Raw genomic sequence first — 7,133 nt, forward strand, 5'->3', positions numbered from 1 at the left:
AATGATTCTAACACCCATGGAGTCTTGGTGTTGATCATGTTTTGCTCGTGAGAGAGGCTTAGTCAACAGGTCTGCAACATTCATATCCGTATGTATCTTGCAAATCTCTATGTCTCCCTCCTTGACTTGATCGCGGATGGAATTGAAGTGTCTCTTGATGTGCTTGGTTCTCTTGTGAAATCTGGATTCCTTTGCCAAGGCAATTGCACCAGTATTGTCACAAAAGATTTTCATTGGACCCGATGCACTAGGTATGACACCTAGATCGGATATGAACTCCTTCATCCAGAATCCTTCATTTGCTGCTTCCGAAGCAGCTATGTACTCCGCTTCACACGTAGATCCCGCCACGACGCTCTGCTTGGAACTGCACCAACTTACAGCTCCACCATTTAATAAAAACATGTATCCAGTTTGTGAGTTAGAGTCATCCGGATCAGTGTAAAAGCTTGCATCAACGTAACCATTTACGACGAGCTCTTTGTCACCTCCATATACGAGAAACATATCCTTAGTTTTTTTCAGGTATTTCAGGGTATTCTTGACCGTTGTCTAGTGATCCACTCCTGGATTACTTCGGTACCTCCCTGCTAAACTGATAGCAAGGCACACATCAGGTCTGGTACACAGCATTGAATACATGATAGAGCCTATGGCTGAAGCATAGGGAACACCTTTCATTTTCTCTCTATCTTCTGCAGTGGTCGGGCATTGAGTCTGACTCAACTTCACACCTTGTAACACAGGCAAGAACCCTTTCTTTGCCTGATCCATTTTGAACTATTTCAAAACTTTACCAAGGTATGTGCTTTGTGAAAGTCCAATTAAGTGTCTTGATCTATCTTTATAGATCTTGATGCCCAATATATAAGCAGCTTCACCGAGGTCTTTCATTGAAAAATTCTTATTCAAGTATCCTTTTATGCTATTCAGAAATTCAGTATCATTTCCGATCAACAATATGTCATCTACATATAATATCAGAAATGCTACAGAGCTCCTACTCACTTTCTTGTAAATACAGGCTTCTCCAAAAGTCTGTATAAAACCATATGCTTTGATCACACTATCAAAGCATATATTCCAACTCCGAGAGGCTTGCACCAGTCCATAAATGGATCGCTAGAGCTTGCACATTTTTTTAGCACCTTTTGGATCGACAAAACCTTCTGGTTGCATCATATACAACTCTTCTTTAAGATATCCATTAAGGAATGTAGTTTTGACATCCATTTGCAAAATTTCATAATCATAAAATGCGGCAATTGCTAACATGATTCGGACGGACTTAAGCATCACTACGGGTGAGAAAGTCTCATCGTAGTCAACTCCTTGAACTTGTCGAAAACCTTTTGCAACAAGTCGAGCTTTGTAGACAGTAACATTACCGTCAGCGTCAGTCTTCTTCTTGAAGATCCATTTATTCTCTATGGCATGCCGATCATCGGGCAGGTCAACCAAAGTCCACACTTTGTTCTCATACATGGATCCCATCTCAGATTTCATGGCCTCGGTCCATTTTGCGGAATCTGGGCTCATCATCGCTTCCTCATAGTTCGTAGGTTCGTCATGGTCAAGTAACATGACTTCTAGAATAGGATTATCGTACCACTCTAGTGCGGATCTTACTCTGGTTGACCTACGAGGTTCGATAGTAACTTGATCAGAAGTTTCATGATCATCATCATTAGCTTCCTCACTTACTGGTGTAGGAATCACTGGAACTGATTTCAGTAATGAACTATTTTCCAATAAGGGAGAAGGTACAATTACTTCATCAAGTTCTATTTTCCTCCCACTCACTTCTTTCGAGAGAAACTCCTTCTCTAGAAAGGATCCATTCTTAGCAACGAATATATTGCCTTCGGATCTGTGATAGAAGGTGTACCCAACAGTCTCCTTTGGGTATCCTATGAAGACCATTTCTCCGATTTGGGTTTGAGCTTATCAGGTTGAAGCTTTTTCACATAAGCATCGTAGCCCCAAACTTTAAGAAACGACAACTTGGGTTTCTTGCCAAACCACAGTTCATAAGGTGTCGTCTCAATGGATTTAGATGGTGCCCTATTTAACGTGAATGTAGCTGTCTCTAAAGCATAACCCCAAAACTATAGCGGTAAATCAGTAAGAGGCATCATAGATTGCACCATATCCAGTAAAGTACGATTACGATGTTCGGACACACCATTACGCTGTGGTGTTCCGGGCGGCGTGAGTTGCGAAACTATTCCGCGTTGTTTTAGATGAAGACCAAACTCGTAACTCAAATATTCTCCTCCACGATCAGATCATAGAAACTTTATTTTCTTGGTACGATAATTTTCCACTTCACTTTGAAATTCTTTGAACTTTTCAAATGTTTCAGACTTATGTTTCATTAAGTAGATATACCCATATCTGCTCAACTCATTTGTGAAGGTGAGAAAATAACGATATCCGCCGCGAGCTTCAATGTTCATTAGACCACATACATCAGTATGTATGATTTCCAATAACTCTGTTGCTCTCTCCATTGTTCCGGAGAACGGAGTTTTAGTCATCTTGCCCATGAGGCATGGTTCGCAAGTACCAAGTGATTCCAGAAGTCCATCAGAATGGAGTAACTTCATGTGCATTACACCAATATGACCCAAATGGCAGTGCCACAAATAAGTTGCACTATCATTATCAACTCTGCATCTGTTGGCTTCAATACTATGAACATGTGTATCACTACTATCAAGATTTAGTAAAAATAGACCACTCATCAAGGGTGCATGACCATAAAAGATCTATACCTACTAATAAAGCAAGATGCATTTCGCCAATTTTTTCATCCGTTCACCATCAAAAAGAAATTTTTTTCCTATCCGAGGTGGTACTAAATTCGTATGTGTTTGTCAGCTAGAAAACAAAAATTGCATGTGGGCCGCGCGTTGTGGCCCAGTGAAACCAGCCCACTTATTTTTCAGCCGATGCAGCTGGGAAAACTTTATTTTTCCGCATAGGGCGACAGGTAGTTGGGGTTTCGTAAAGAACAACCAATAATGGTCTGGCCTATTTTTTCTTATTTGTGTGTTTTACTTCTATATTTATTCTCTTTTACATATCTCTTTTTCCCTTCCAAGTTTATTTTTGTTTTAGAATTTATTTCGTAAATTAAAAATTCTCAAAAAATGTTCAAAATAAAAAAATGGAAAATGTTGAGAATTCTAAAATATTATTCATATTTGGAAAATATTCGAATCTTGCAAAACGTTTTCCATTTTTTCAAAAAAAATGTTTTTCAAAATTGTTTTGGATTTATAAAAATAAAATTTCATTTCAAAAAATGCTCCAAATTAAAAAAATTGTTTTAGTGAAATTCTCACAATTAAAAATAATGTTCCTATATAAAAGATATACATTTTCTAAAAAACTTGTGAATTTTCAACACATGTACCCATTGTAAAAAAATGTTCACTAATTAAAATAATGTTAATGTTTTTAAAAAGGTCGGTGTTTTCAGAAAATGTTTGAGAATTTTAAAGATGTTCCGTTTCATATTTTTTTCGAGTTTTTCCAAAAGTATACATAATTTGATAGTTGGGGTTTCGTAAAGGACAACTAATAATGGTCTGGCCTATTTTTATTTATTTGTGTGTTTTACTTCTATATTTATTCTCTTTTCCCTGTCTCTTTTTTCCCTTCCAAGTTTATTTTTGTTTTAGAATTTATTTCGTAAATTAAAAATTCACAAAAAATGTTCAAAATAAAAAAAGGAAAATGTTGAGAATTCCAAAATATTATTCATATTTGGAAAAATATTCGAATCTTGCAAAACATTTTCCATTTTTTCAAAAAAAAAGTTTTACAAAATTGTTTGGGATTTATAAAAAGAAAATTGCATTTCAAAAAATGCTCCAAATTGAAAAAATATTTTTGTTTTAGTGAAATTTTCACAATTAAAAATAATGTTCCTATATAAAAGATACACATTTTCTAAAAAACTTATGAATTTTCAACACATGTACCCGTTTTAAAAAAATTGTTCACTAATTCAAATAATGTTAATGTTTTTTAAAAGGTTGGTGTTTTCAGAAAATGTTTGTGAATTTTAAAGATGTTCCCTTTCTTTGTTTTTGAGTTTTTCCAAAAGTATACATAATTTCAAATAACTTTTCAGGATTTAAAAAATTGTTCATGTTTCTTAGAATATTCATAAACTTCATACCTTAAAATGCCCCGATTGAAAGGAAAAGTATATTGAATAAGTCATGGGCCTTTTCTGGCGTACGATGACGTAACAAAACTCTTAAAGAATGAAAAATTAGCGGATTGATTCCTTCACATGCGGCGAAACCGGGAAACTAAATGTTTCTTTTTCGTGTGCACACAGGGTTTTGTTTGCACATATTATTCTCACTAACTTGAAATGCATACTATTTTATCTCCCGTTGCAACGCACGGGCATATGTGCTAGTATTACTCATATACATAGAACTACCATTATTCTCTGATTTAAATGAATAACCATCTCGTATCAAACAAGATCCAGATACAATGTTCATGCTCAATGCTCGCACCAAATAACAATTATTTAGGTCTAAAACTAATCCCGAAGGTAGATGTAGAGGTGGCGTGCCGACGGCGATCACATCGACTTTGGAACCATTTCCCACACGCATTGTCACCTCGTCCTTAGCCAATCTTCGCTTAATCCGTAGTCCCTATTTCGACTTGCAAATATTAGCAACTGAACCAGTATCAAATACCCAGACACTACTGCGAGCATTAGTAAGGTACACATCAATAACATGTATATCAAATATACCTTTCACTTTGTCATCCTTCTTCTCCGTCAAATACTTGGGGCAGTTCTGCTTCCAGTGACTAGTTCCTTTGCAGTAGAAGCACTCAGTCTCGGGCTTAGGTCCAGACTTGGGTTTCTTCACTTGAGTAGCAACTGGCTTGCTGTTGTTCTTGAAGTTCCCCTTCTTCCCTTTATCCTTTTTTTAAACTAGTGGTCTTGTTGACCATCAACACTTGATGATCCTTCTAGATTTCTACCTCCGCAGCTTTTAGCATTGCGAAGAGCTCGAGAATCGTCTTATCCATCCCCTGTATATTATAGTTCATCACGAAGCTCTGTAGCTTGGTGGCAGTGATTCAAGAACTCTGTCGATGACACTATCATCAGGAAGATTAGTTGAGTCAAGTGGTTATGGTACCCAGACATTCTGAGTATATGTTCACTGACAGAACTATTCTCCTCTATCTTGCAGCTGTAGAACTTATGGGAGACTTCATATCTCTCAATCCGGGCATTTGCTTGAAATATTAACTTCAACTCCTAGAACATCTCATATGCTCCATGACGTTCAAAATGTCGTTGAAGTCCCGGTTCTAAGCCATAAATCATGGCACACTGAACTATCGAGTAGTCATGAGCTTTGCTCTGCCAGGTGTTCACAACATCTCGCATTGCTCCTGTAGCGGGTTTGTCACCTGGTGGTGCTTTCAGGATGTAATTCTTCTGTGCATCATTGAGGATAATCTCAAGTTACGGACCCAGTTCGTGTAGTTGCTACCATCATCTTTCAACTTAGCTTTCTCTAGGAGCGCATTAAAATTCAACGGAACAACAGCACGGGTCATCTATCTACAACAACATAGACATGCAAAATACTATCAGGTACTAAGTTCATGATAAATTAAAGTTCAATTAATCAAATTACTTAAGAACTCCCACTTAGATAGATATCTCTCTAATCATCTAAGTGATCACGTGATCCATATCAACTAAACCATGTCCGATCATCACGTGAGATGGAGTAGTTTTCAGTGGTGAACATCACTATGTTGATCATATCTACTATATGATGCATGCTCGACCTTTCGGTCTCAGGTGTTCTGAGGCCATATCTGCATATGCTAGGCTCGTCAAGTTTATCCCGAGTATTCTGCATGCGCAAAACTGGCTTGCACCCGTTGTATGTGAACGTTGAGCTTATCACACCCGATCATCACGTGGTGTCTCGGCACGACGAACTGTAGCAACGGTGCATACTCAGGGAGAACACTTATACCTTGAAATTTAGTGAGAGATCATCTTATAATGCTACCGCCGAACTAAGCAGAATAAGATGCATAAAGGATAAACATCACATGCAATCAATATAAGTGATATGATATGGCCATCATCATCTTGTGCCTTTGATCTCCATCTCCAAAGCACCGTCATGATCACCATCGTCACCGGCTTGAAACCTTGATCTCCATCGAAGCATCGTTGTCGTCTCGCCAACTATTACTACTACGACTATCGCTACCGCTTAGTGATAAAGTAAAGCAATTACAGGGTGATTGCATTTGATACAATAAAGCGACAACCATATGGCTCCTGCCAGTTGCCGATAACTGTGTTACAAAACATGATCATCTCATACAATAAAATTTAGCATCAGGTCTTGACCATATCACATCACAACATGCCCTGCAAAAACAAGTTAGACGTCCTCTACTTTGTTGTTGCAAGTTTTACGTGGTTGCTACAGACTAAGCAAGAACTGTTCTTACCTACGCATCAAAAACCACAACGCGATATAGTGATTGCTTTTTGATCTTCAGAAAGAACCCTGTTCATTGAATCCGATTCAACTAAAGTTGGAGAAACTGACACCCATCGGCCACCTGTGTGCGAAGCACGTCGGTAGAATCAGTCTCGCGTAAGCGTACGCGTAATGTCGGTCTGGACCGCTTCATCCAACAATACCGCCGAATCAAGAAACAACTAGTGACAGCAAGCAATATATATATACCCACGCCCACAACTCCTTTGTGTTCTACTCGTGCATATAACATCTACGCATAAACCTAGCTCGGATGCCACTGTTGGGTAACGCAGTAATTTCAAAATTTTCCTACGCACACGCAAGATCATGGTGATGCATATCAACAAGAGGGGAGTGTGTTGTCCACGTACCCTCGTAGACCGTAAGCGGAAGCGTTATGACAACACGGTTGATGTAGTCGTACGTCTTCACGATCGATCGATCCTAGTACCGAAAGTACGACACCTCCGCGATCTGCACATGTTCGGCTCGGTGACGTCCCACGAACTCTCGATCCAGCTGAGTGTCGAGGGAGAGCTTTGTCAGCATGACGGCGTGATG

This window comes from Triticum aestivum, chromosome 1A, assembly GCF_018294505.1.
Source record: "Triticum aestivum cultivar Chinese Spring chromosome 1A, IWGSC CS RefSeq v2.1, whole genome shotgun sequence".
Taxonomy (NCBI): Eukaryota; Viridiplantae; Streptophyta; class Magnoliopsida; order Poales; family Poaceae; genus Triticum; species Triticum aestivum.